The sequence below is a fragment of the Gopherus flavomarginatus genome, chromosome 9 (assembly GCF_025201925.1).
Source record: "Gopherus flavomarginatus isolate rGopFla2 chromosome 9, rGopFla2.mat.asm, whole genome shotgun sequence".
Classification (NCBI taxonomy): Eukaryota; Metazoa; Chordata; order Testudines; family Testudinidae; genus Gopherus; species Gopherus flavomarginatus.
In genome coordinates this window covers 67,665,959-67,678,764 of record NC_066625.1, presented here as the reverse complement: position 1 = coordinate 67,678,764, position 12,806 = coordinate 67,665,959, and the positions used below count along the sequence as shown (strand labels likewise).

At 43.9% G+C, this 12,806-nt stretch overlaps 1 protein-coding gene across 5 annotated transcripts in view; it reads right to left on the bottom strand.

The window, feature by feature from the left end:
- The window catches only part of RAB27A (RAB27A, member RAS oncogene family), a 93,763-nt gene that overhangs the window by 58,115 nt on the left and 22,842 nt on the right, over positions 1-12,806 (bottom strand). Inside the window, exon 2 of one of the 5 annotated variants that reach the window (XM_050968676.1) lies at positions 3,203-3,395. The exons of the other annotated variants lie outside the window; for them this stretch is intronic. The gene's annotated coding sequence lies outside the window, so the exon portion shown is untranslated. The remainder of the gene's footprint in view (positions 1-3,202; positions 3,396-12,806) is intronic. 5 annotated transcript variants of the gene reach the window in all.

Here is a 12,806-nt window from a genome sequence, read left to right as displayed (position 1 = left end):
CCAGTGTTGGAATGACAGACTTACTATGAGCTTATACTGTCCAGGAGGATACTGAGCAGTGCAAGCTGCACATTTCTGGGGAACAAGGCTAAGACTGAAGAATATGCGTATGTAATTCATGAATGGCTGGAAAAGCATTAATGTAACATAGCTGGGAGTGACTTTTCATGCTAGTGGCTGTGTATGAACAGGACCGGGAGCGGTGTCTGTTCACAGCAAAAGCAGTGTAAAAGACACCTCAGGCTAGAGAATTAAGGAGACTCACCTATTCAACAATCCAGATTGTACCCTGGGGAAATGTCACAGAGGGTCAGAATCAGAGGCTCTAAAATCACCAAGCCACGCGTCAAGCTAGAGTCAGAGCCAGGAATCCAAGCCGAGGGTCAGAACCAGGTTACCTGGAGTCAAGGAAGGCAGGAGTAGGGCTGGGTCTGAGGCAGGAATGAGGCTGGGACAGGGCTGAAAAAAAGGGAGCGGTGAGACTTGAGCATGGCAGAAATCATGGCAGAAAAGAGGGACTGGAACATGGCAGGAGCAGAAGTTAATGCAGCCCACAGCGGAATGCTTTGAGCAGCCAGGTATGCTAATCCCTTCAGCCAACTGGGGGAAAGAGGGTGTGACACCAAACAGGCAACTCAGTTGGGACCCAGCTGTGCTCGTTAGACTGTCTGGGGGTTAAGATGGCAGGCCCTTACATGTGACAGGCAGAGAGATGTCAAGCACTTGCCTAAGGTCTTTCAATTAATCAGTGGCGGAGCCAGTCTCAGATTAGACCATGCTTCCTCTGTACCTCTTCTGAAACCACTTGTCCCTGATCACAGTATGTTGTCTTTTGGAGAAAGAAAAAAAATACTGTGATCAGGGACCACTGAAAGTATTTTAGTCAGTGACCCAATTAACAAATTAGTCTGTTTTATATTAGGTAATAGTGCTTATTAAATTCACTCTGCCATGTTTTTTCAGCTTAGTAACTCCTTTAGGTTTTGTGAGGGGAGCCGAATTGTAGTGCAGTAATTTGAGAGATTTTATGGAGCTTTGAAGCTACAATTCTACAGAGGAATGCCAAGTTCTTATTACATTTTCCTCTAACTTCAATCAAGCTCTTCTGACAAGATAATTTTAGCACTTGGAATTTGTGATCTCAACTGAGCTCACCAGAAAGCTGTTGACTCCTTATTAATTATTTTTCTACTTTGTACAGACCTATGAATTTGAAAGGTGAGTGGAGAAGGCCAAAAGACAAGCCTGCTCTGCTTGGAGCATTCTTAAACCCAAGTACCAGGAAGATGGTGCTGTGTAGATTCATACATCTTTAGGGATGGTTTATAAAGAGAACAAAAAGGGTCAGTGGTCATTTGAGTATGATTCTCCCTCCTGGAGGAACATGCCAGATCAGTTACACATTATGCCATGACTCCTACTGGAATCAGGGCATCTCACTGTGCGGGAAGGATCTACAAATGATAAACATTGTAGTCTTCAGATAATACTGCAGAACAATTGTTTAAGTCCAGTGCTGAAAGCAGTGTGTACTCAATGTCACTTCTGGCTGTCTTTGTTCTTTGGCAGAAGTTTGTCAAGGAAATTTTCCAATTCAGTTGAGGGTGTCTATCACCACTCTTCTCACTTTTGCTCCCTTTAAGTCATTAAAATAAGATATGAACACACAACATGGGCTTAAATCTTCACAAGGCCACACAACAGATGTCGAATATGAGGCTTGCAAGGCTGGCAAGCTGAAAGCAAACAGTCAAGTGCCAAAGTTGATGTCATTTGCCAGCATCTACAAAGCCAATTTCTGCTACAGAGCCTCCCTGGCAATTAAACACAAACCTCAAAAAGATGTGACACATAACTGCCTTGACAACATGTATTAAAACCAAAGTGCAAGTTCAACTGATTCATGGCACTTTGTTTTTAAATCATTGACAACTAAGCAAAACCCAAAACAAAAAACTCTTAACCAAATGATAAGGGAACAGGACCAAAGGAGGAAAACAAGGAAGATGAGACAGACTGGTAATGAAACTGATTCTTACTATTGTACTATAGAATTAGATAAGATGCTAGAGAAATCTCCTCTGGAGAGAGAGAGCCTCTCAAAAATCATCATCCTTACTTGATCAAGCATCAAAGGTCAGACTCACTGGCAAAGTAAAGGAGGAATTGGCAGTTCATCTATGGATAAAGTACCGCAAAAAAAATCAGATCATATACTGTGCGAGTTCCGTTCAGAGCTATTATTATGAAAAGTTAGTGAATGCAGCAACGCTCTCAAATATGCAACTCAGAGCTGAAAGCATTATGTTGATCCTTTTGTATTTGCCTCACTACAGTACAAAGACCAGATGACTATTCTTCATGGTAGAAAGGTAGAGATTAAACTTTGCCAGTGTCTAACTGTGAAATGTCCTTGCAGTGATTAAAATAAATGAAGGTCAAGCTCTCTTTGAAGCATGCAATCCAAAACACATTTTGGAAGCAACGAAGACACAACTGCTTATAACAGAGTACTCAGCAGCAAAAAAGGATTGAAGTAACATTTCAATGTTCTTTTTTTGTAACTGACAGTAAATTTAGGCATTATTTACACTAAATTACTGCATTTTACCATTGCAAATAAGAGTAGATGAGCTATGTTTAAAGTCAGTGGCTCCTTACTCCTATTGTCTCATATCAAGGAGAACAAATGAGACAATCCCGTTTCTCCACTCTAGTAGTAAGTAATTAGTTCCCAAGGAATTAAGAGGTTAGAATATTTAGTAAAAAGCTACAATTGTTATGATCTTGAAGACACACTTCACTGGGATACAAATGTCTCTTCAATAAGACGACACACCAGGGGTGGCTCTAGACCTTTCACTGTCCCAAGCACGGCGGCATGCCGCAGGGGGCGCTCTGCTGGTCGCCGATCCCACTGCTTCGGTGGACCTCCCACAGGCGTGCCTGCGGAGGGTTCGCTGGTTCCGTGGCTCCACCGAAGCCGCGGGACCAGCGGACCCTCCCCAGGCACTTCTGCAGGAGGTCCACCGGAGCCCTGCCTGCCGCCCTCCCGGCGACCGGCAGAGTGCCCCCAGCGGCATGCCACCCCAAGCACGCGCTTGGCGTGCTGGGGCCTGGAGCCACCCCTGCGACATACAAATGTACCACTGTGAAACAAATACATATTTCAAAAGCACTTTTTTTTTTGGTTGGAACTTACCTGAGCCTTTACCTCACAAAATAGCCAAATATTAGCTCTGCTTGCCAGCTCTTCTTGATCAATCTTCATTACCACTGTAGAGACTCCTAGGCTCCATTCTGCATTCCTACTGACTTCACCTGAAGGCAGAACAGGTAGGTCCTATTCTCAGCTCCTTCCTGAATCACTTCTCTCTGTCCCTCTGCTTCCTCATCTGCAAACATAATGTTATACTACTACTTATAGCCACCCAGGAGTTGGGGAAGGCTTAATTCTACTGGCCAATTTTTTTACTAAAATCATATTTTGACAAAATAATTGTGTGACCAAACTGAAAGTTAGAACAGAAAATTCTCTCTTTGGTTGAATTTTTCTGGTTCTAAAACAAATTTTTTCCAGTAAAAATGTTTGGTTTTCAAACATTCATCTGAAAAGGTAAAAATACTTTTCCAGGTGTGTGGGTTTTTTTTTTTTAAATGAGAGTTTTTGAAGCTTCCCAGAAATTGAGCTTTTTAAAAAAATCGCATTTGCTATTTTAAGTGTAATATTGAAGGTAATTACAAAATGAAGTTTATTTCAACCCAAACAGATTGAACATTTCAAAAGTACTGAATCAAAACATTTAAACTTTTTCCGAATGGGGAGGGGAAAGGAGGATTGAGATGAATGATTTGGTGAAACGGACATGAATCATGAAACATTTTGTGTTGGTGAATCTGCACCTTTCACTGAAAAAAAAATTGACCAAAATATTTTGCCCAGCTCTACTCCAGAGTTCTCATCACAGCTCTGTCATTGACCTGCAGTGTGCCCTCTCTGCCTCACTTTCTCCATCTGTAAAATTCAGGTGCTGACTTCAGATCCACATGAAAGGGACAAAAGTCATATTAAGCCACACAGTATAACTCATGCAAGGCCTGCTTCTGATCAGACTCAAGTGTTAAACAAGTTTCAATTTATAGGATGTTCAGTTTCTTATCTTGAACTTTTTATTAGATAAGGAAGGTAAGAGGAGAAATGTTGAAAGAAAAAAAAAGTTGAAAGCATTCCAGCCCCTTATAGTGTAAAAGTAAAAATGGATTTTATTAAAAAGTTCTAAAATAGAGAACAAAACACAGAAAGCGTAGAAAGAGATTAGAATCCAGATTGCAAGGAACATCCTACTCAAGAGTGTGTGTTGGGAGTGGGAGATCGGGGTTGGAAGGAGTTGTTTGTGGGGTTCTTTTAATACACAAGAAGGGGGCACAAAAATAAGTAAACGATTGTTGTTTTTCCAAATCAGTCATGAGCTGAAAACATGTCATAAACTGGATCATAACAGATGGATGAAATGCAGTTATTAGCAGGCTATAGTTTTGGTGTGAGTGGGACGTCTGCTCATTTCGCTTTTTGTGAGTACTCATTTTGAGCCTGTTTTTATCAAAGTGGTATTTAAGCTAGTAAAGACTAAAAATAGCAAGCCCCCATGTTCTTGAAAGAAGCTTTAAAAAAAAAAAAACACCTTCATCTGATGCCTCTGCTTTCAGTATGAGAAGAGTTAGAAATCCACTATTTTTTAAAATAGATCGGTGATCCGTATCTGCATGGCAAAAAGGGGTGATGAGTCAGTGCATTTTTAATCTCAAAGAGAGATTGCAGTTTACAGGAAACTGTGGTAGTAATGAAAAAAAGAGTAAGTAACTGTACCACAGTTTCCTTAGAAAGAAGAATTTTAATATACTGTATAATACTGTGAAAAACTATAATGCAGTTTCTAGTTGTCTGGATATTTTTCTCTGGGTTTAAGCTTAACAGTCACATAGAAATCATAGAACTGGAAAGGACCTTGTAAGGTCATCTAGTGCAATCCCCTGGACTGGTGGCAGGATTAAGTATTATCTAGACCATTCCTGACAGGTGTTTGTCTCACCTGCTCTTAAAAATCTTCAGTGATGAAGACTCCACAACCTCCCTAGGCAATTTATTCCAGTGCTTAACCACCCTGACAATTAGGAAGTTTTTCCTGATGCCCAACCTAAACCTCCCTTGTTGCAATTTAAGCCCATTGCTTCTTGTCCTATCCCCAGAGGTTAAAAAAACAACAAGTTTTCTTACTCCTCCTTCTAACAATCTTTTACATACTTGACAACGGTTATCATGTCCCCTTTCAGTCTTCTCTTTTCCAGATTAAACAAACCCAATTTTTTCAGTCTTCCCTCATAAGTTATGTTTTCTAGACCTTTAATCATTTTTGTGGCTCTTCTCTGGATTCTCCAATTTGTCCACATTCTTCCTGAAATGTGGCATCTAGAACTGGACACAATATCCCAGTTAAGGCCTAATCAGTGCCTAATCAGAGTAGAGCAGAAGAATTACTTTGTTTGTCTTGCTTACAACATTCCTGCTAATACATCCCAGAATGATGATGGCTTTTTTTGCGACAGCATTACACTGTTGACTCATTTATCTTGTGGTTCACTAGGACCTCCAGATCTCTTTCCAAAGTACTCCCTTCCTAGGCAGTCATTTCCCATTTTGCATGTGTGCAACTGATTGTTCCTTCCTAAATGGAGTACTTTGCATTTGTCCTTATTGAATGTCATCCTATTTACTTCAGATCATTTCTCCAGTTTGTCTAGATCATTTTGAATTTTAATCTTATCCTCCAAAGCACTTGCCACCCTGCCCAGCTTGGTATTATCCACAACCTTTATAAGTGTACTCTGTATGCCAATATCTAAATCACTGATGAAGATATTAAACTGAACCGGACCCAGAACTGATTCCTGTGGGGCCTCACTCATTATGTCCTTCCAGCATGACTGTGAACCACTGATAACTACGCACTGGGAATGTTTTTCCAATCAGTTTTGCACCCACCTTATAGTAGCTCCGTCTAGGCTGCATTTCCCTAGTTTGTTTATGAGACGGTCATGCGAGACAGTATCAAAAGCTTTACTAAAGTCAAGATATACCACGTCTACCGCTTCTCCCCCTCTCCCATCCACAAGGCTTGATAGCTTTCTTTGACAGGGTAACAAGTTGGTTTGACATGATTTGTTCTTGACAAATCAATGCTGATTGTTATGTATCACCTTATTATCTTCCAGATGTTTGTAAACTGATTACTTAATTATTTGCTCCATTATCTTTCTAGGTACAGAAGTTAATCTGACTGGTCTGTAATTCTGAGTTGTCCTTATTTCCCTTTTTATAGATGAGCACTATATTCACCCTTTTCCAGTCTTCTGGAATCCCTCCCATCTTCCATGACTTTTCAAAGATAAATCACTAATGGCTCAAATATTTCCTCAGTCAGCTCCTTGAGTATTCAAGGATGCATTTCATCAGGCCCTGGTGACTTGAAGACATCTAATTTGTCCAAGTCATTTTTAACTTGCTCTTTCCCAATCCTACCTCATTTTCAGTGGCATTCACTACACTAAGATGTCCAATCACCCCCAACCTTCTTGGTGAAAACCAAAACAAAGAAGTCATTAATCACCTTTGCCATTTCCACATTTTCTGTCATTGTTTCCTCCCTCCCCTATTGAGTAACGGGCCTACCTTATCCTTGGGGTATGTCTACACTACAGGATTATTCTTGTCCCTGCCTGCAGGTATATGGGATCTTGGGGAGCAATTACCACACAGGTGGGGTGCAAAATAAACTTTATTAAGAAAATGCAAAAAACAGGGAAAATTTAATAGTGAGGGGTATGGGGTTTGTTAAGGTAGGCAATTGGGGAGGGAGTTCTTTTTGTATAGTATAGGGGGTTTCAATAGTGGGGTACAATACAGTGGGGTACAATACAGTTGGTAACCAACTAACACTGAAGTATAAATGTAACAGGTAGCTAACAATTTCTAGGTAAAGGGTGTCACAGCAGCATATAACCAACTAACAGTTATGGGTAAAATGTGTTAAATAACCAACAACTCTAGGTAAAAATGTGTCACAGTGGTGTAAATATAAAATGTGAGGTGTGTGTGAGAGAAAAAGGGTAACCAATGGGGTTTTATGCTAGACTTCAGTAATACAATTGAGGTTTGGCAGCAGTAGGAGCGGGGTGAACACGTGGGGGAAGGGATTAAAAGAGAGAGAGAAAGAGAAAGGCAGTGGTAGAGGAATGAGGTTAGGGGATGGGGGAAGAGGAGCACGTGGTGGAGCAGAAACCAAAGATAGAGGCGCTACAGAGGGAGATTTAAACTCAGGGAGACACAGAGAGCAGACAGGCTGCAAGTTTAAACAGCAGAGAGACTGCAATGAGTGACTGGGGAGCTCGGGGGTGGGGGGGGATTGGGGCAGTGGGAAGACAAATTCAAATAGTAAAAACCTTATCTATCCCCTAACTTAATCAAACTTATATAAAATGACAAGCAGCTACAGAATACAACCAGGCAATGATTTTCTAAACTTATCTTAACCAACAATTAGGCAACACAACAAATATATCAGAAAAACTTACAAGCTCTACAATCTTAACAAACTATGACTTATTAAATTAAAAAAAAAAACAAGACCTATGATGCACCTTATGCTATGGGGAGGTTACAGAGGGCAGAGTGGTATGTATCCAGGACCCAGCTCCCAAGGAAGCCAAGGGATGGTGGCTACAGCGGTGGATACAGCTGAAAGCAGAGAGCCCCAAGGCAAAGCCCACAGGAGCAGAGCTTAGCAGTGGCAAAGAGCCCTGTAGTTTAAGAGAGGTTTTAAGACACAGACCAAGGTTTAGCTTGAGTCTGTGTGCTGGGGAAACAGAGCCAGCAGCTAAAATAATAAAATAAAAGTATAGAAAGTTTTACAGAGGGATTCTTACCAGTCTCCAAGGCAGCAGCAAAGGCAGAAGCAGCAGCAACATCAGAAGAGGCAAGGAGGGTTCGGTACAGTCTCAATAATCAGGAGATCTCTCAGGTAGCAATTCGTTCTTCGTGGGGGGGGTTTCAAAAACGGGGGTACGCTCAAAAATAAAACGAGAGCGGAGAAAGGACCCCCCAGAACCCCTGGCTGATCAGACCAGGCAGCAATGCAGGAACCTTTCTGAGGTGTGTTTCAAAAATGTCTGGTTTTAAAGGCAAACTTGGGCAGTTTCCCACCAGTAATCCTGATAGGCTCCCTCTGTCACAGGGGAGGGGGCACAGGGGAAAAACTGAAGGTAAGCCCAGAGACATGCCTGGACATAGTCCTGTGCAATAGGTGACTCAAGAGCACATGAGACTATGACTCATGCCCAAGATCTTAAAACCACAATAGGCCTTGCAGCTCTGGACATTGCCTACCCTACACCAAGCCCAGGTTCAACGAGGTGATAACAGGACTAACCCTTTGAAAAGGGCAGTGGTCCCACTTAGCATGCAGCACAAGTGGCCATCCCTTTGAGAAGGGCAATGGCTCTTGTTAAACAACTTAAGGGGCCCTCCCTTTGAGAAGGGCAGTGGCCCTGGTAAACAATTTAACAGCCAGGGAAGGGCGGCCACAGGAGAACAGAAAACAAAATGGAGTCTGGGGAAACAAAATGGAATAGGGGAATAGCTGTAACGGACAATTCTGACTTTAAATAAACCAGTTTTGTAAAACAGATTGTATGAAGTCGAATGCACGCGGCCACACAAAGCACAATAATTCGGTGATGTGCGTCCATGTACCGAGGCTATCATCGATTTCTGGAGCGTTGCACTGTGAGTAGCTATCCCGTAGTTCCCGCAGTCGCCCACGCCCATTGGAATTCTGAGTTGAGATCCCAATGCATGATGGCGCAAAAACAGTGTAGCAGATGATTCTGGGTAAAAAAATGTCGTCACTCATTCCTTCCTCCGGGAAAGCAACGGCAGACAATCATTTCGCGCCTTTTCCCTGGATTGCCCTGGGAAACGCCATAGCATGGCAACCATGGAGCCTGTTTTGCCTTTTGTCACTGTCACCGTATGTGTACTGGATGCCGCTGACAGAGGCGGTACTGCAGCGCTACACAGCAGCATTCATTTGCCTTTGCAAGGTAGCAGAGATGGTTACCAGTCATTCTGTACCGTCTGCTGTGCCATTATAAATTGGCGATGAGATGACGGTTATCAGTCGTTCTGTACCGTCTGCTGCTGTCATGCTGCTGTCATCCCCATAGTGGATTTCTAACTCTTCTCATAGCTGACCTTTGCTGAGGTCGGCCAGGGGCGCAAAGACAAAAATGGGAATGACCCCCCGGGTCATTTCCTCCTTTATGTTGTATCTAAAAATAGAGCGAGTCCTGCCTAGAATATGGGGCAAGTGTACTAGAGAACCAGTGCATCAGAGAACCAGAGAGCACAGCCGCTCCGTGTCAGATCCCACAGAAATGATGAGCTGCATGCCATTCTAGGGGGTGTCCGTGCAACAACAACACCCGTTGCTTCCCTCCTCCCCCAACCCTTCTGGGCTACCATTGCAGGGTCCCCCCATTTGTGTGATGAAGTAATAAAGAATGCAGGAATAAGCACCACTGACTTTTTAGTGAGATAAAATGAGGGGGAGGCAGCCTCCAGCTGCTATGATAGTCCAGGCAGTACAGAATCTTTTCTTTAGACATGAAAGGGGGGGGCTGATGGAGTTCAGCCCCCAGTTGCTATGATGAGGACTGTTACCAGCCGTTCTGTACCTTCTGCCATGAATAACCAGGAGTCATTCCTATTTTTACCCAGGCGCACCCGGCCAACCTCACCTGAGGCCAGCCAGGAGCACTCACGGGCTGATGACAAGGACGGTTACCAGTCCTACTGCACTGTACCATCTGCCACCGGGGAAGGGAGGGGAGAGGATGCTGCTTTTCATTACCCCAGCACCGTGTCTACCAGCAGCATGCAGTAGACATATGGTGACACTGAAAAAAGTCAAACAATTTTTTCCCTTTTCTTTCTCCGGGGGGGAGGGGGAATAAATTAACGAGATATACTCTGAACCACCCCAGACAACGTGTTTGACCCTACAGGCACTGGGAGCTCAGCCAAGAATCAAAATGCTTTTCGGAGACTGCGGGGACTGTGGGACAGCTGGAGTCCTCAGTCCTCCCTCCCTTCCTCCATGAGCGTCCATTTGATTCTTTGGCTTTCCGTTACGCTTGTCACACAGCACTGTGCTGTGGACTCTGCATCATAGCCTGGAGATTTTTTTCAAATGCTTTGGCATTTCATCTTCTGGAACGGAGCTCTGATAGAACAGATTTGTCTCCCCATACAGCAATCAGATCCAGTATCTCCCGTACGATTCATGCTGGAGCTCTTTTAGGATTTGGGACTGCATCGCCACCCGTGCTGATCAGAGCTCTACACTGGGCAAACAGGAAATGCAATTCAAAAGTTCGCAGGGCTTTTCTTGTCTACCTGGCCAGAGCATCCGAGTTCAGATTGCTTTCCAGAGCGGTCACAGTGGTGCACTGTGGGATACCGCCCGGAGGCCAATACTGTCTATTTGCGGCCACACTAACCCTAATCTGATATGGTAATACCGATTTCAGCGCTACTCCTCTCGTCGAGGAGGAGTACAGAAACCGGTTTAAAGAGCCCTTTATATCGATATAAAGGGCCTTGTTGTGTGGATGGGTGCAGCGTTAAATCGGTTTAATGCTGCTAAGATTGGTATAAACGCGTAGTGTAGACCAGGCCTTGGTCTTCCTTTTACTTCTAACATATTTGTAGAATGTTTTCTTGTTACCCTTTGTGTCTAGCTAGTTTGATCTCATTTTGTGCCGTGGCCTTTCTAATTCTGTCCCAACATACTTGTGTTATTTGTTTATATTCATCCTTCTAATTTGACCTAGTTTCCGCTTTTTGTAGGACTCATTTTTTATTTTTGGATCATTGAAGATCTACTGGTTAATCCAGGGTGGTCTCTTCCCATACTGACTATCTTTCCTATGCATTTGGATAGTTTGCTCTTGTGCCCTTAATGTCTCTTTGAAAAACTGCCAACTGTCTTCTACTGTTTTTCCCTTTAGACTTACTTTCCATGTAGGGTGACAGACAGTAAGTATGAAAACATGGGACAGGAGTTGGGTGTCTTATATAGACACCTATTACAAAGCCCCAAATATCGGGACTGTCCCTATCAAATCGGGCAACCCAGAGCCCTTTAAATCCCGGCCACGGATGAGACTGAAAGGGCTCAGAGCTCCCCGCCGCTGCAGGCAGCCCAGAACACTTTAAATCCCGGCTGCGGCTCCGGTGGCCGGGCTGGGCTAGGATTTAAAGGGCTCAGAGCTCCCCATGGTTGTGGACAGCCCAGAGCCCTTTGAATCCCGGCCACGGCTCTGGCGGCCGAGCAGGGGCCGGGATTTAAAGGGCTCAGAGCTCCCCGGGGCTGCAGCCAGCCCAGAGCCCTTTGAATTCTGGCCACGGCTCTGGTGGCCGGGCTGGGGCCAGGATTTAAAGAGCTCGGGGCTCCCCTCAGCAGCAGGAGCTCTGGGCCCTTTAAATCCCTGCCCCAGCCCCACAAGGCTCGGGGTTCCACCAGCAGCCAGAGCCCTGGGCCTTTTAATTTGCCCCTGAGCCCCAGGGGCTCCCAGCCACCTCTTCAGCCAGGAGCCTCTGGTTGATTTAAAGGCCCTGGGTCTCCCAGCCACAGCTGGTGCCCCAGGGCCTTTAAATCGTGAGAGGCCACTCCTCTTCTGGATGCGGGCCTCAGGACTCCGGCAGTACCGCTGAGTCCTGTAAGTTACTTTCACCCCTATCTCCAATACATTCCAAGAACTTATTGGATAATCTGTGCCTTGCTGTGTTATTTTCCTAACAGACGGCTGGGCAGCTCATGCCCCTCATCACCACCAAGTCCTGTGCTTTGGATAATTTTGTTAGCTGTTTAACAAGGAACATATTTGTTCCTTGCTCTGGCTGATCTGGTCTAGCACAGTAAAAGAACAGAAACGTTGCCTTTTAAAACTGGATCTTTAAGACTGGGAACTTTTTTTTTTGGGGGGGGGGAGGGCAGAGAGAGGGAAGGTCTTCCAATACACAGGGCACTCTTCCTAAAGCACAGCTTCTTTACAGCTACCCAATAGGATAGAATTCTCTCTCTCTCTCCATAACAAGCTGTAAATATTTTTCCTCACTATGGCTTTGTCTTGAATAGAAGGGCCTTAGGCCTTGTCTACTCTATCAATGCTTTGCAGAGCCTTTAGTGTAAATGCAGGTTATGCAACAGGAGGAATTTTTCTGTTGGTATAGTTATATCACCTTCCCAAACAACTTTACACTTGGGGTTTCGCTGCCCTAGCAACGTCTGCTAAGAGAGAGGTTCCCCCCCCACACACTGCTGACCAACATAGCTAGGCCAACAAAACTTTGTAGGGTAGACTTCCTACTGTAGCCACAGAGTAACACAATTAGCTTGGTTTTAGCTCATGTTCTAGCCCAGAAAGAAGCTTAAGCTACAGTTTGACCAAGTAACTGGTGCAAAATTTTCAAAAACCATCTAAGTTACAGGCTCCTAAATACCATTTTCAAGAGACTAATGAGTTTAACTAGCACGTTAGCTAAACTCAACCACTTTTCTTGTCAAGACAATGCCTATGTGGACATAGTTAGCCAAGAAGCATTTGTTATTTAGCACTCTCTTGACCAGCAGACAGAAACAAACATAAAATTGCCCAGTCTCACATCTCAGATTAGACTTTATATCTAA